The sequence below is a fragment of the Anthonomus grandis genome, chromosome 4, assembly GCF_022605725.1.
Source record: "Anthonomus grandis grandis chromosome 4, icAntGran1.3, whole genome shotgun sequence".
Taxonomy (NCBI): domain Eukaryota; kingdom Metazoa; phylum Arthropoda; class Insecta; order Coleoptera; family Curculionidae; genus Anthonomus; species Anthonomus grandis.
The window spans coordinates 17,267,195-17,285,701 of NC_065549.1; the positions used below are offsets into that span (position 1 = coordinate 17,267,195).

Below are 18,507 nucleotides of genomic sequence, written 5' to 3' on the forward strand. Positions count from 1 at the left end.
TGCTGTTTTAATCCAAAAGCAGATCACTTAAGACCTTAGAACTCGAGTCTGTCTTTTTGAGACATTTTACGACTCCCAAGTGTATCGTGGCTCTGGATTTATCTGTTGTATTAATGCGCAAATAAAGCAAATTATTATGAAGAGATCAAAACTAAACTTAAACGGATTTTCTATTCATTTAGTCATGGCATCAAGGAAGCGCAAATACATAAAGTTTTGTCACGCATCATAAGCAAAAGCTTTTACTACTCACAAACAACTTAATGTCCCGCTGAAACATTCCAGTGTGACATCTGTAAACTAATTTGTTTATAACCAATAAAATTTTACATCCATATATTCCTTATTATCTGGCAACGTTGCTCGCTGCGTCGGATTTTCGTTATCGTCAGCTATTCAGGCGCTGTCTCCTAGCCCGTGACGTCAATTTACATCGGAAACGCTATTTAAGGATATTTTTAGTTTTCATAATTAGGGAATGGCACCGGAGCGGAAAATAAGGTGGAAATTGGACTCCTGTTTGACGTCTTTAAAGGAAAACAGGTTTTTTAATGATCTAAAAATAATGTTAAATCAAAAAAATATTCTGAAGCTATATAAGTCAATTTGTATAAATCGTCTTTATTACCTTTATATTCATTAGTTTTTAAGGTGACAGTCTCTTAGATCTGCAGTTTATTGAATATTTAAGATGTTTTCATCAATATCCAGTAGAGGTATCTAATTATAAACAGAAATTAATGATGATCAGGAAGCATTGTGTATTAGAATACCACTTGGTGCTATTTCCTATTTATATGTCATTGTACTTATATGTGAATTTTGTGTAAAGTGGTAGTAATTTATATGAACTTTTTTTTCCGAAAATTAAGGCAAACCTCGTGGGTAAATAAAATTCAGAATTTATTAATATCGGTGACTTTAACATTCCAAGTTATATAAGCCCTATGTTCAGTAACAATTGTTTAAATCCGCTTGTATCCTTTATTTCTTTTAACAATTTATTCCAGGTAAACCTAATCAGAATCAGTAATGGCATACTTCTGGATTCTGGCATCTTTTGATGAATATGTCATATCATAGATATCTTCATCAATAGATGCAAACGCACAATGCAAACAAACGTTATAAAGAACGTCCTAGACATTGCAAAATTACCTCAACTACCAAATTCCACTTTAGGAATGCTATTTACTGATGTACGATTTCTTTGCCTCTCAGAATTGAAGACATTTTGAAATATCTACACATGTTAATTTAGTCCCTGAGGCTTTTTATTCTACTGTTAATGAATTTTTTAAGAAAATTTGTACCTGTCTCGTCAAAAAAAAAGAACATTCCCAGTGTGGTTTACTATTGAGATTATCAAACTTGTTTAGCTGTGTAATATAAACTTAGTAGTAATAAATCAAAAAATCCAGATCCTTCACAAGAGATCGTTCCACAAGAGCTTCTGCGAAAACTAAAATCAAAGCTACCTCAACCAAGTACTAAGAGACGTGGAATCTGGGTTATGAACAAATCCTAAAATGTTTTGGTCCATTGTGAAATCCTTTAGAGGTTCAGCAGATATCATGGAGGAAATGATATTTGAGGATAGAATTTATTCAGGTTCTCAAAAAATTGCAGATGGGTACGCGATTTTTTTCAGTCCATTTATATTAATGATAACGATTTAACTTGCTGGCCATACGATTATAAGCTGCTATCTTTGAGGACGAAATTTCAAAGGGTATTAACAAAATTAAAGGGAACAAGGCTAATATTCCAGATGGCATTCCAGCTTATGAAGGGTTACCGAAATTAGTTATTGAGATCATTAGGATATCTTTTTAGCATTATTCTCGGAACTTCAATTTATCCAGATAGGTGAAAAATTACAAAAATAATTCCTAAATACAAAACTGGCTCTAGAGATGAACTAATCATCAAATTAGTTTTATGAGCTCTATTTCCAAACTCTTTGAATTAATTATCTTTGAGCGCCTCACAGTGGTCTGAAGTCCAAAAAAATGGACAAAACTCAAAAAATCAAATGTTACCATCTGAGGTAACATACCTCTACATGTTGTCTACATGGCGTTAGGTCCTAAATTTTGGAGAGTCAGGGGGTTTCATTGATTACCTGATGATAGATATATCTCGCAAGGTAACCTATTCCAGAAAGGTCCGTGACTCAGGAGTTTGTCAAGTTTTTTTGTGCCCGCCATTTTCAAAGTAAGCGCCAAAAGTAAAGTTAATTTTAATTCGAATCGCTATTTTTTTACAAGTAGGCTGCCATTTTGTGTTCGCCATTTTCAAACAAATATCATTCTTAAATTTAGCGACCCTAATGACTTTGGGGTAAGTACATTTTGACTAGATTTTTACACGTTTAGGGGTTTTGTTCGGAAATATTGGATTGCAGACCACGGTGCACCTGTTTGATGAAATATCTAGTCACATTACTTCATGTCAACATAGTTCTTGCCAAAAAAAACTTAACTTTGACAAATCTTACCTCATTCTGTCAGTATATCCATGAAGCTATCAATGGTTTTCCATCCCAGGTTGATGTTATCTATACAATTATGGAGAAAGCATTTGATAGAGCGAGACACTAGAGTGTCTCGCTCTATCAAATGCGAGTACAATTTTAAAGTCTTTGACAGACTAAGATGTATTTTTATGCAGGGTGTTTATTTGAAAACTTCCCACCACGGATTAATCAAAAAGCACTGTTTAAAAAACGCCGAAATACGTCAAAAGGTTTGTCAAGGGGGACAACTTTCTAACCTAAAATTACTTCACCCCCTTTCGCCCTCTGCCCCCAGGATCATCCCCTTAAAAATTTTAAATAGCAAGGGGTATCGAGTAATAGCTTGTTTAACAGGTCTTTCAAAGTCTTTAATTTTGACGCTTGATTTTTTTAAATCGGTCGATTCGTTTTCGAGATTATTGTTATACCTGCTTAGTTATTTATAGTTGCTAAGGAAAATAAAGAATTTATTTTGCCGTCAGTTACATTTGTGACAGTCTTGAAATAGTGAAATTTTTTTTGTTGAATTGAAGATTTTACTTCCAAAATGGTTTACACACTAGCCGAAAGAGTGGAAATTATTCTAATTAATGTTGCCCAAAATCAATGTACTCGGCAAACTGCCATCACGTTTAACGCCAGACATCCGGAGAAGATAACTTTGCATAGGTATGTTTTGGACCTTGTTACTAAGTTTACTGAAACTGGATCTGTTGCAAATAAAAAAACGTGATCATCGGCGAATTTTGGATGAAGCCGCTCAAGTTGAAGTTTTGGGTCATTTTGTAATAAATCCTAATACTTCATTACGCAAAATTGTTGCTGCTACTGGTATTTCATTAGACTCTGTTCACACAGTTACCAAACTTCATAAATTTCATCCATTCAAAATGAAAATATTGCAAGAGTTAACCGAAGACGATTTTGATAGGCGAGTCGAGTTTTGTGAAAAAATGACTGAAGCGATTAATGATAATACTATTCATGTAAAGAATATCTGCTTCAGCGATGAATGCACATTTTATCTAAATGGATTTGTTAATAAGCATAACTGTAGATATTGGAGCAATGAAAATCCTCATGCGTTTGTAGAAGGGCATACCCAGTACCCTCAAAAACTTAATGTATGGGCAGGCATTTTAGGAAATAAAGTGATTGGGCCATTATTTATTAACGGAAATTTAAATGGAGACATTTATTTGGATATGTTGGAAAATACCATCAATCCGCCTATCACTGAATACATAGAAAACCAAATTGATGATGATGAAAACCCTATACTTGATGAGGCTAAAATATATTTCCAGCAAGACGGCGCTCCTCCTCACTATGTTCTTCCCGTTCGGCAATGGCTAGACGACGAGTTTCCAGATAAATGGATAGGGCGAAAGGGGCCTATAGAATGGCCTGCTAGATCTCCTGATATAACGCCGTTAGACTTTTTTCTATGAGGTCATTTGAAATCTATTGTGTTTACTCCCCAACTTTCGTCCTTCCTTTTCGTTGGATTATTACAGATACTACCTACATACTTACATTGTTAGTATTTTACAAATATAAAAAAGCATAATTAAGATATTTATCAATTGTATTTCACTCTATATAATATTTACATACACATATAATTTTAACTTTTGTGTGTTTGATTCATTTAAAAATATTTTACACCAGTTTCACAATATATAGAACATCGTATTAAAACTAAATATTTACACTTTGTATTTCATCCTGTATAATATTTACATATATATTTAATTACTAATTTTGTACTTTTCATACCACTATAAATATTTTTAATACCAGTTTCGCAATATATAAGATAGCATATTAAAATGAAATGCATAATGGCATCTTTCCAGCATGTTTGAAAGAGGCAGTGGTTATCCCTCTTTATAAGGGTGGAGATTTGAGTGAGCCTTGTAATTTCCGTCCAATTTCTGTATTATCTACCCTCTCCAAGATAGTTGAGAAACTTGCAAAAATCAGAATTTTGTCTTTTTTGCAACATAATTGGATTTCCAACGGGAAAAGGGACTCATGACGCTGTTTTCGGCTTTTTGGAGAGTGTATGTGTCCTTAAATTCTGGAGAGTCCGCGGCGGCAGTGTTTTGCGATTTATCCAAGGCATTTGATTGTGTAGATCATGGAATACTGCTGTCTAAGCTCAATAATTATGGCTTATGGCTATTATTTTTGCTCTATGTAAATGATTTGGGTTCATTAAAACTGCAGGGCAAAGTGGTTCAGTTTGCTGATGATACCACCATTTTATGGAATCATAGAGATTCTGATAATGTTAGACCCCGGTTTTTAAGGATCTTAAGATTTTATCGGAGTGGTGTGCTGTAAACAGGCTTGTATTTAATGTGAGCAAAACCTTTATTATGGGATTTAAGTGTGATGTTTAGGGCCTTATGTTTAGTGAAAACTCCCCATTGCAATACAAAGAAAGCTGTAAGTTCCTTGGTATTACCATTGATGGTCGTCTTCGCTTCGAAGATCATATCCTAAATCTTGCATCAAACTTATCCTCTGGATGCTTTGCAGTAAGAATTGCGGGGCATGAGCTGGGAGGGGTAGTTGCACGTTCAGTGTACTTTTCTCTTATTGAGTCCCATCTTTTTTATGGCTTGCCTTTTTGGGATTTAAGCAACAAGGGATTCAATTTCGATTCAATTCGAATCACAAAAATTATTAAACATAATTTTTGTGATTCAAAAAAAAAGCAGTTAGATACCTATGTTCCGCTGGGTTAAGAGATTCTTGTAAACCTCTCTTTATATCTCAAAAAATCCTAACTCTTTTTTCTCTTTTTATCTTAGAAACAGCTACTCTTATTCATAAATGTCCTAAACCTCCCTCTACCGCTGGTCATATGACTCGCCAGGTTAACGATTTTCTCTTACCAATCCCTACATCCTTCCTCACCAAGAACTCACTTATATACCTTAGCAAAAAAATTTACAACCATGTTCCTCTATGTATCAGACAAATTTTAGAAGTTAAGAAATTCAAAAAGAAATTAAAATCACTTTTATTATCCAGGGCATATTATGCCTTGACAATTTTTTTAATGATACCTTTTGACCTGTGCTCTGACATCATTTTAGTGTTTTAGTTTTGTTTCCAATTAAATATTTTAATTTACTTCCTCTAAATTCTGTTTTATTGACAGCTTTACTTATTTTTTAATCAAACTTATCAAAAAGATGCTTTTTTTTTAATTTTCTCAATCTGTTTTGTTATAATTAATTTTGGTAATGTGTGTAAATTTTATGGTAAAATGTTTTAGATGTTATGTTTGTTTGAAATTTGAAATTTAAAGTGAATTTGGAATTTTTTAGTTTTTAGGATGCTTGTACACAAGATTTTGTTTTGTCTTACGTAATATAGCACATTTTCTTTCTTCTAATGTGTATATTGATCCATTCTTAATTTAATTTAACGCTTTCTAGTTCTTGACAAAAGTGTATAAGTTACCATAAAAGTAATTGTAAAATTAAAATAAATATAGTCTTAAAGCAATGAATTTTGTCCTCATTTCCCTATAAGTCAAAACACAGTGCGACGTGTAGGTTTATGTATCCTAATAATTCTCATGTAATAAAAAAGGTTTCGGAAAAAATGGGACTTATCGGGATCTGCATCTAGGCAACTGATATACTTGTTTTTGTTCCCCCTTCCTTTTTGAGAAACTGTTTTCAGTGTTTTTTTGTTCAGTATTTCGTTCCTAATTTATCACCATTTCAAGTTTTTAAGTTGTCATCCTATATATCTTAACAAATCCTATGCAATTTCACTGGCTTTTCTAATGTATTTCTGAGCAGAATTAAACTTTAGCAAAAACTCTTAAATGTGTATTTGAAATCAATTATTTGAGTTTAAATATGGCTGGTTTTCACTTTTATGCCATGGCGCCATCTAACAGTCATGCTTTAAAAACATAAATTAAGGTATCTAAAGCCGAAAAGGTAAACCATTCAAATAATAACATGAAGTGAAAAAAAACCCAGACTGATATTTGTAGAGAAAAGAGTCTAAAAATTGGGTGGAATTAAAAGTTTTAGTTAATAAAAATATTAACATTTAATTATTTATTTTTAACAATCCCAACCTAGCTATCCTATCAAAAAATAAAAAAGATCGACATTTTCCATAGCTAAAGCTATTAACGCGTATTAACTCATCGTTTTAGCTCTTCACAGCTTTATTAGCTCGTGGATGAAGGGGAGCCACTCCACGAGGCTCCCGACAATGGCGCAGTATAGAAATTATGAAGAAGGCCGCGGGCGACGGCAAAATAAAGAGAGGATTGGATAAACTGGGTTAGAATAGAAACATTGGAAACAAAGGGTGGAATGAAGGAAACAGGCGCTGCTGAGCGCTGATGGCTGAGAGCGGTCGATATCTTCGTAATATGGCTTTTGAAAAAAGTGCAGTCGCGTGGAAGCGAACTTGTTGGTGTACAGTGTACAGTTATTATTTATTCAGGGGCTTTTGTTTCGTTGACCCAGTATTATGGGTCTGTTTGGGTGAATGAACTTATTTTTTTTATGGTTTATCCAATTTTTATTACGAAGGATACCGATTGATCTTCCAAATAATTATAAAAGTGACAGCAGAACCATAATGGAAAAAATGATTGAGATCAGTTATTATTAATTAGGATGAAACATTTACATTTTTGTTATGAATGTTAAAATAGTATATTCTATAACAAGTGTGGAATAAGAAAAATTCTACACGAGTAGAAAGCTTCATTCACTGTGTTTTAGCCGTTAGGCAAAGAAATTAGCTCTATGAGTAGAGAATTTTACATTCTGCAAATCGATCTTGATTTAGTGTTTGTTCAATTTTTTCCCGATTATTTATTCAGATAGTTGGGTACCTTCTTGGCTCCAGATACCTTAATTTATGTTTTAATGCATTACTGTTAGATGAAACCAGAGCTTAAAAACCGAGTGTGTCCTGTTTTCCTTTGTTTAAATGGCTAACCTTTTCAGAGCGCGTGACCTTAATTTATGTTTTTAAGCATACATTTTGGATGCCGCCACAGGCAATCATTTCAAAACTCAACTTATTATTTTGTGATAAATAAGCATGAAAGAGATATACACGTCTGGCGTTTCTTGGATTGTAACAAATAAACATGCAACAGAAAATCATAGGCAAATCCTTACGTTAAAAAGAGAACGTTGATGCTTCACCCATTCCCCAATTGCCCACTAAAAAGTCTAGAGTCTGACCTTATCTTCCTTCCAACCGTTTTACAGTCGAATGCAGTTTGTTAGTGAATCTTGTTGATCAAAAGACTTTAATGTTGCCTAAATTTTATACACGGGGTGTCCCAACTCTATTTACATGTTTTTTTTCGCCCTTGTATGTTATGAAAAAAAACAAAGTCTCAAAGAGTGTCTCAAAAAAAAAGTTTTCATTGTCAAGCACGTTTTTTTAAATAGAACGCCCTTTATATTTTTCCAAATGTTTACTTTTTATTTAATTCTACATCAAAAATTTATAATACCCTATGCATCAAATATTGGTGGTTTTCGAGATAAGCTGGAAGAAGTTCCTCTAGCAAAACAACGTAATATGTGGCTTCAACCAGATGGTGCTCCACCTTATGACTCACGGATTATTGAAATTTCCTTGAAAATAGATTAGGAAGGTACTGGATCGGAAATAGAGGCCCTGTCAGGTGGTCAGCGCGGTCACCTGACTTAACACCCCTAGATTTTTTCTTGTGGGGATATTTTAAGCGACAAGTTTACACTGAAGAGCTAAGAAAGTTGGATGACTTAAATTTCCGGAAGAAGTAATAAGAAGTCTGTACCACTAAGCTAATAAAAAAAACGGTACGGAACTCTGCCAAACGAAAAACGGTCAGCAGTTTGAACATTTACTATACGTTTTTTTTAAGTCTTTTAGTTATATAATATTTCTTAACGATTTTAATAGTAGATTCAATAAGACTGAAATAATATCATCTTAATAAGCAATTATTTCAAAAACTATCAATATTTGACGTATAGAAGAAAAGATAGAGCCCATATCGACCTTCAAAATTTGTAATTTTTCAATTTTTTGGTACCTCTGGGCATGGATTTTTTCAGATTTTTTTTTTCGATATCGAACTAACTACACTAGCGTCTTACTTTCATCACATATATCACAAAAACTTGGAAAATTTTCAAAAATGCTATTTTTGACGATTTTTTTGGGCCCCAAATTGGGCTCTATAAATTCAAGACCTCGGTCAATAACAGAGCTATCGAACTTCAAAATTTGGGATTTTTCATTTTTCGGATGTCTTCCGGTATGGATTTTTTACCGAAATTTTGCTTTCGGTATTGTACTAACTACACTGGCGTCTTGTTCTCATCCCATATATCAAGAAAAATATCGGGCTATGATAGGATATGAGCAGAGATCTGAGCGAAAGAGAGCACTTTAAAATTTCGCAAAAATTCAATTTTTGACGTTTTATTTGATTCTCAAATTGCGCTTTAAAAATGCGAGAACTCCGCCAGTAAGAGAGCTTCAAAGTTTGGGAGCACATTTTTACCGAAATTTTGTTTTTGATATTATACTAACTACTCTGGCGTCTTGTTCTGATCCCATATATCACGAAAACACCGGGCTGAGATAGGATATGACCAGATCTGAGGTAATGATCTGAGCACTTTCAAATTCGCAAACATTTAATTTTTTAGGTTTTTTTTGATTTTCAATTGAGCTCTAAAAATGCTCTAAAAATTACGGCCAACAAGAGAGCTTGCGGAATCTCTAGTTGGCTTTAGAAGAATGAAGCTAAGAATAAATCGTTGGAATTATAACGATAGAGCCCATAGAAACTTGTTTATTAAAAAACTTTATTTAAATAGAAAACCACTAATCTAGTACAGAGTTAATTCAGAACTGATTTCTAAAACAATTAATATAAAAAGGTTAAATCGGGTAAAATGCTGAAACATTGAATATAAAATAATGATGTGGTAATATAATATGGTTACTATTTGGATTTATAAGGAATATGATATATAACTCTTCCCCTCTTAGAATGAAGCATCCTGTAGAATGTTTACTCTCGGGCATCCTGGTTGGAGAGGAACATCCTGAAAGGAAGGATCTCCGTCATTGTCTTTGGACCAGTTTCGGTGTACAGAAACTTTCTTTTCTTTATGAGGAAAAGCAATACTGCCACTAGTAGGCCTATATACAGGGTGATTGTCCATAGGCTTGGGATGTAATATTTGCTTGAATATGAGATTTCTTTCACTGGGATTATGGGATTAAGCATTGGCGTATCCACGTGCAAGTTTCTTAGTTGAATGTGAAACATCGGGAGATTTTCTGGTTTGAACTCTAAGTTCGGAACGTCGAGGACTGGCTACCGTAGCTTTTTTCTTGAAAAATTAGCTTTTGTTTTCTGTAGAAAATTTTGCAAGATCCCTCCTTGATTAGAAAGACTCCTTTAAGATTCTTCACGGTCGTTTGAATTTTGCATTGTACTTCGAGGTTTTCAGGTTCGAGGAAAACTGCCATCCTATCGACTGCGCCAATTATATAGGGATGCCACGAACCTTGTTTTATAAAACACTTTATTCAAATAGAAAACGACTTATCTAGTACAGAGTTAATTCAGAACTGATTTTTAAAACAATTAATATAAAAAGGTTAAATCGTAAAGGTAAAATGCTGAAACGTTAAATATAAAGTAATGATGTGGTAATATAATATGGTTACAGTTAATATGATTTGGATTTATGAGGAATTGCATGGAGTTGTTTCACCGACATTTTTTTTTCGATATCGAACCAATTACGCTAGTGTCTTATTTTCATACCTAGCTTAAGAAGTGTAGTATCAACACTATTACAATCTCTTATTTTATTAAAATGACTGAAAGATTGAAAAAATTACATTAAATGCCTGCAATAAAATTTTTTATATTATAAAATCATTGGAATAGGTAAATTACGTCCAGAGCCTGAAAAACATGAATGATTCTAAATGACATCAACGATCTAAAATGCGTAAAAAACTATTTCAAATCCCTGAAAAACTTAGCAAATATCCATAATAAAATGATGATTTTTCTTTTAAAAACATGAAGGACTATAAGTGACAAAAAAATTATTCGAAAAGCTTAAAAAAACATTACAAATTCTTAACTAAATGGCGTTAAGACATGACGTCAAAAGTCTAAAATGTTTTCTAGTGAATTTAGAAGGAAAGTTCTCTCATACGTCCTAACCTCGGCCCTTCCCCTATGGAAGGCTTAAAAAATATAGGCCAAATTTCAGAAAAATATTAAAAAATTAGTTGAATTTTTTAAAACACAAATAATGACATCGAAGACTTAAAATCTACAAAAAAATATTTCAGATCCCTATAAATACCGTCGAATAATTTTTTAAATTCCTGAAAGGCTTAAAAATGACCATAATAGCCTAATAGATATGGGCGATTATAAAAAATCCATGGACATACGAATATTATTACACTATTAAAATGTTATATAAAAATACAAAATTACTTCAAATACTTGATGAAAGACATAATAAAAAATTATGTTCAATGCCTAAAAGATTAATTTTAAAAGAATTGAAGCTATAAAAAAATAATATCATAGATCTGAAATAAAATAAGAAACATGTCTTATAGCCTCGTAGAAAAATTATTTCAAACGTATGGAAGAAATTTACGAAAACTTTACATAAAAGGAATAGAAAATTAGTCTTGGTCTAAGGTCTAAAATATACAAAATGAATAATGGATATTAATAAGTACTGCAAAATACCCCGAATACATAAAAATGTTAAATCCAAAACAACGTTTTCTTTTCGGTAAATTTTTATTTTTCGATATGCAACTACCTACACTAGCGTCTTGTTCTCATGATATACATCTTTAAATTTATGATAAACTTATGATAAACGGTGTTCAGATCCGAATACGAGCAGATCTAAGGGTATGAGAGCACTTTGAAAATTCTAAATATTCAATTTTTTATGATTCTTTTCAGTCCAAAGTTGCATTCAAAAAATGCAAGATCTCGGTCAATAAGAGAGCTATGACCATGGTGAAGGTCTCATTCGCTTTAGAATGACTTAACTAATAAAAATCGTTTGAATCATGGCCATACAGGCCATTTGGTTCTAAAAATGCGAGTTTTTTACCAATAGGGAAGCTACGTCTTGTAAAAGGTCTTATACGCTTTAGAATGACGAAACTAAGAAAAAAACTTGGGAAATATGGCGATAAAGTCCATAGTAGCCGAGACATCGAGCTTCAAAGTTTGGAATTTTTTATTCTTCGACCAATAAGAGAATTTTCGTTTGCTTATATTGTAATTTTTTTACTACCACCTCATCCATCTAATTATGATCTACATTTATTTATAATTGCACTCGCTTCTCATTGTAGCTATGATTTTTTCGATTTAAAAAAATTCCAGATTTTGACTGAGGCTGTTCTGAACTTTCTTTTTGCTGTTTTCATGTCTTCGGGGTATTTTGAAATATTTTTTTACATTAATCAAACATTTCTTATATTTCAGAGCTTTAGACTAATTTTCTATGCCATTCATTTAAAGTTTTTGTAAGTGCCTTCCATATGTTTCTCTATTATAAGTCATTTCTATATCAGGATCTAAAAGACGTTTCTTATTTTATTTCAGATATATGACATTATTTGTTTCATATACTTCATTCTTTTACAATTAATCAATCAATTAACATTAATTACCTCAAATAATATTTGAAGTAATTTTATGTTTTTATATAAAATTTATATTTATAAGTGAAATAATTTTCTTACGTCCATGGATTTGCCACGGTTTTTCTGGAATTTAACGTTATTTTTATGTCTTTCAGAAATTCAGGAAATCCGGGAAAAAATAATTACTTGATTCCCGGAATTCAACATTATTTGCAGGGATTTGAAATAATTTTTTATATATTTTATGCTTTTGACGTTATTACTCTGTCAAGAATTTCAAATACTTTTTTTAAATCTTTCAGGCATTCGGCGTAATTTTTTCCTTATACGTCTTCCAAAGAAATAGAAATAGTAATTTTTTTTACTGCTTTTAAGAGTTTTTAGGCTTCTAGAATATTTCTGTATGTTTTTCAGATATCTCAGAAAAGCTTTTTTTCAAGCTGTGTGATTTTTGAAATAATTTATAGATATTTAAACAAAATCATTTTATTCCATGTATTTGGTATTATAATTTATGTCTTTCAGGTATTTGAAATAGTTTTTTACGCATTTTAGACCTTTACGTCATTTGAGACCATTATTCATGTTTTCCCCTTTTTTTACGTAATTTCTTTAGCTATGCCTTTTTGTAGTTAAATTTATTTTTTAAATTTAATTTTCTAAACTTTCGGAATATTTTTTTGTTTTCACGTATTTTAAGTCTTTTTTAAAAAAAATAATGTAATTTATTACAGATATTTGGTGTTATATTAATTTGTTTTAGGCACTACGGTAATTTTTATATATTACAACGATTTCATAAACTAATTAATTTTGTTGCCGGCATTTAATGTAATTTTATATGTCTTTCACGGATTTTAAAAAACTGCATGTACTGCAGCCCTCAAATTAAGTTTCCGAACTTTCCTAACTCGTGTGTCTAACAAAACACGTAACTTTATAGTCTAAAGCCTGCAATAATTATAGGACCTTGTTTCCTGATAAAGAAAACTGTTATAAAAGGTAAAACAGATTTATTATTATTACAGTAATTACGATACGCTCGGGCAAATTTTTTACAGCAAATTCTTGCGCACAAATAATCGATTTGCTCATATTATTCTTGCACTTTATCATTATAGGAAATAAACTTGCTTTTGAAATTGGCAAATTCTAACCAACTGATTCATTTGGTTCATATAGGATATGAATCACATTTAAAGCGATAATAATTGTGATTAAGCACTTTTCGTACCAGCAGCTAAGTCAATTTTTTACACCAAAATAAATAGGAATTATAATGTGCTTAACATATAAGCATTTTCAAATAAATTGCATGCTTTCACTGCACAAAACAAGTAAATGTAAGGAAATTGATGTTGCTCGTTTAGGTCCATTAATTTGTAATAATTTGTACGTAAACATGTGGAAAGTATAAAAACACCAACAGTATAATGGTGTTATACATAAATAAATAAATAGTTTATTTATGTTGATACAAGTCAGCTCGAATACGTTTGCCATAAAAGTAAAGATAAAGTTTGTGGGGTTATAAGTATAATGTTTAACATATTACAATATATATGAGTTTCCAAAAATATACATTAAAATTTATGTTTTCAATTTTAATAGGTACGTATAGAAAACACTTAAACAACATAGGATTTTATTTCAGGCATTTAATGAATGAATAGTGAATGGGGAGTAACTGGTGATAGTAAAACGTCCTACGATAAAATTAACTGCAATATAAATAGGAGTTATAAACATATAAAAAACGTTATGAACAAAACGTAATAAAGTAAATGGTTCGCCAAAAAACGCAATAGCATACATCAACAAAAAACAAGAAAGCACATAAAACACAATAAAATTTCAAAACACATTAACACAAAATTAATCATGGTTAACGATTAGAGAGATAAGAAGGGAAAGGAAGAGGTTCCTACATCTTGAAATTTATTTTTCAGGCTTGGCCAAAAGTAATGCAGGAACCACAAAATATCTTTCAAGCCAATTTTGTATATTTTTGGCGCTCTCCATTTTTGTCTTTTTATTTTCTAGGTTATCGACATCAATCATCTTCTTTGTTTCTGTATTCAGCAAGTATCGATGTGTATAAATCTAATTTTGTGCTTTATCCTGCTGGCTCAAATATCACTAGTGAGCAGTAGTATTCATATTTTTCATGAAATCAAACGTTCAACTAAAATCTCGTTTTAAGGTGATTTGATCTCATGCATTGGAACTCAACAACATAGCTTAACTTAATAGGGCTGCTTTTTTGTAGATGACACCTAATATCCTCTGGCACTGCAGAGACCCGTCTCTTCTGACGGAACTGTTTGCTTTAAAGAATTATAGCAGATTAAAATTCAGCATTTGGCATTCATTTAACATCAGCAAGACCAGTAAGCTTTAGAGGACAAATGGGTACGATGCCTATTGACAGTAGGAGTTAATTAAGACGAGTGATGCCAATAAAATATTAACAGTCAATAGTACCTCAATATCAACTAAATATTCAAAAGCTGAATATTTTACAGTCTTAAGAAAATGTTCATTATTTATCTCTAGTGTTACATAGATGTGGCGACATAATAAGGCGTTAGGAGAATGAAGGATCTTGTTATTCTAGTGATTTTTTGCTTCATTAATTCACAATAAAAATACCATTTCCTCTTAACGATAAACCAGTAAACCCATCTTAATCGTTAATGTAATTTTAAGTAAAAGCCGATTAGTTTAAACTATCTTAATATACCTGCTACAACTTGGTACCTACATATGTATTTCTATAGTAACGCTTTATCTTAACTAAGTGATAAAGTTAGATAAGGTTTCTTGGTATTATTTTTATTTTTCATTTTTAGGTATGTGCTCATTGCATTCTGAAATGATTTTATGGGAAATTAACGATCAAAGAGCAATATAACAATACAGAGTGTTAGTCTTTATAAGAATTTCTCTAAACTTATTTTTGTAGATCAATCTAATTAACTAAAAAAACTGTAATCTAATCTGATATTACTTAAATTTGTATTGTATTAGCAAGAGAACTAGAGAATAATGTACCGTTGGATAGCAAAATTTGTGAAGGCATCGTCTATGGCGAAGTTTATATGGAAACCCACAACGCTCGGAAATTCCATCTAGTTGATATTATAAGTGAATCATTAAAGGTATCTTTCAGTTGAATATTCTAATAAAAACGATTATCACTGTAGGTACACTGTAGGTATCATTTGAACCAATAACGTTGACAGCTTTGAATACCAGAACTGCCAGGCCCAAGAGGGCATCTTTCATTTATGTTGCTGTGCAGAGCGATAATACAGTATTATATATGTTTTAAATAGTAAGAAAAAAAAGCTTAGAAAAAAACAGGAAAAACTGTAGGTATTCCCTTATATTGGATAACAGTGCCAAATTTTGACAACACACATGTTTTGTTCACAGCTGAGAAGCTTCCATAACTGCTATTTGTAGAGATTAACCCTATAATATAAAAACTTTAAATATTAAAAACTAGTATATTAAACTATATAGTTTAATATAATATAAAAACAAATTATACTAAAGAAATTTTTTTAAGAAGAAGATATATTTGATAATTAACCCTGAATGATTTATTATAAAAGAATCATCACGAGATATACTTAAAAAGTGAGTTTTGACGAATACATTAAGTGTATGAGAACATTTTGAATGTACCTATTGAAGATTTGCAAAAAATAAGTAACGCACCAATTACGCCAAAAAGAAAATAAGATTTTTTCAATGCATTAAGAAATTCATTTTTGTAGGTGTTATCACCCAGAGATTCAATGAACCGCGAAATTACCGACTGATAAAACCCCAATATATATATAACCACGTCATCCTTAGGAAATCAATTAAAACCATTAGGACATGTGCAATAGGATAAGAAAGAGTCCACATTAGCTGAGCGTGCTTTAAATACTAGTCATACACTGTAAAAAATGGCTTTGTAATTTTTACTACAATGCTATGACAAAATCTTCAACATTGAGGTACTAGAAGAATTTACAAAAGATCCAACATTGTCTATTCTGAATGAAGTCACTATGCTAACTAGAATAAGTTTTTTCCATATAAAATTTGAATTTTATATAAACTAGCGACCACTATTACGATAGAAGAATACAATTTTGCGAATTCACATGCCAGCAAATTGACGTAGCCCCTCATTGATCAAAAATGTCTACTTAACTGAACTTTCTTCTGAAATTGAACTTTTGTAAAAATTGGAATAACGAAGACAGTAGTGCAGTAATATACCCAATTTCCAGAAAAGATCAGGTTTTAGGAAAGTATTTATGAAAATGAAATGAGGATAGTTTTTATTTTCAGCAAGACGGAGCTCTTACTTACTATGCCTTAGCAATTCCGAGGTAGCACAATAACGATTTTCAGGAAAATGAATTGCCAGACGAAATGCAATAAAATGGCTCAGACAGATTGCAAATTTTTCACCTCTATAGATTTCTCTTCTTGAGTTATTTAAGAACTGAAATATACAGACCACTCCACCTGTAGATATTCAAAAACTTTAACTATTATCTTAAACTATTTAATTTCAATGGAATATAGAGGCACTTTCAGAAATAAGTTTCGAATAAGGTTTATTATTATCTTGACAATAACGGCGCAGATTTTCATCATTTGATGGTCACCGATTTCATGCATGTTGTTTAGCAGTAATTTACTTACTAAATTGATTATCAAGTAACCTTATGATAAGTAGTAGCATATAGACAACGCTTTTTACTCTTTCTTCGTCACTGAACAAGGATGAACATTTTTCAGTGTGAAGCCAAGTACATAATATTATCACTAAGCCATTTGTTCAATGTTAAGCAAATCATACCATGCCACTGCTTTTGTCATACTCGTTTGACTAAAAATATGCTGTAAAAAAAGCTTGCTTACTTCAATGCTATGAAGAACCGCTATCATTATTTCATAACGAATGCATTCATTCGTGCACTTCAGAATCGTAATGAAATGCATTCATTAAAAAGTTTTCTGGATAGAAAAATAGATTTCGAGACCTCTACTTTCTTCTTATTACTAACACACATATTTAAAAAATTTGTATTTTTATTTCCTAAATTATACTGAAAAAAATGTGTAAGAACAAATGCTACAGTTTATAGTTTTTATAGAGGAATTTTCCTTATAAAAAAAAAGTACAAATAGGGACGGTAATAAATTATTAAAGTAATTTCTATAAAATTATAATTGAAATGTTCTTAAAATTGTGATTTAAAGCGTTGCAATTTGGTAACAAATTTTATACAATGTATCGAGAAATATGATATATTAAATGTAGGAGATACTGTTACAAAATTGAATAATCATATGATGACACGAAAAACAGAAAAATTTCAGATAATATTGAAAAGTTTGATGCCACATCTTATTAGAAGAAAGTTTACTATTTGTAAGATGTTATCTTTCTTATTCGAGAGCCACAAGACAAATTCACTCTCATCATAGTCATCACTAGTCTAGAAAAAATATTTTAATGCATATGAAACTTACAAATTGCTTGAAATTCAACTATTTATTTATAAACTGGCGAAAAAAATCAAAGTGATAATAGGGACCTGCTATAAAACCTCCTAGATTCATTAACAGAATCACAATTTAGGGATTGTCTGTTTGCTATAAAAAAAATCTCTGGACTGTCATGTTAAAAAATGTCATGAATTTCTGAAAGCTAATTGCACAAACCTACAGCTTGAGTTAATGAAACACAAAAATTTCATTGAAATAAAATGTAGTAATATATACTATATTAAACAAAAGCATCTTTTATTATCATTATAATTAGTTTATTCCTTATTATAAGAGCCACTAATTTGTTTCGTAGGAACTCCTTTTCCTTGCCAGATCATTTTCCAGATTTCAGACTCGTGGCATTGATCAATTTCTATTCAGCTGAATTAATCAAGTGGTCTTGATAAGAAATATTATAATTCTTATTTACTTACTTCGAGTTTTTGAATTAGAACTTTGAATAATACTTTTCGTCTCTATCCTTTACAATTCCATTAATATTACTAATATAACTGATGGTGCTGCTATATTGCTCAAGGACTGAAATTGGAGATTCCTATATAAGCATATTTTCTTACTTATCCCTAACAGAGTGTTATGCATGAGTCTTGAAACACCAAGACTGCATTTACCTACATTATTCTTGCTGACTGGTGAATCAATAAAATTACAAGGCATACTGACGTCTAAATCTTCACCCT

At 31.4% G+C, this 18,507-nt stretch overlaps 1 protein-coding gene across 2 annotated transcripts in view; it reads left to right on the forward strand.

Annotated features, from left to right (window-relative positions):
* The window catches only part of LOC126734759 (guanine nucleotide-binding protein G(o) subunit alpha), a 144,727-nt gene that overhangs the window by 32,502 nt on the left and 93,718 nt on the right, over positions 1-18,507 (forward strand). The gene's annotated exons all lie outside the window — the stretch shown is intronic.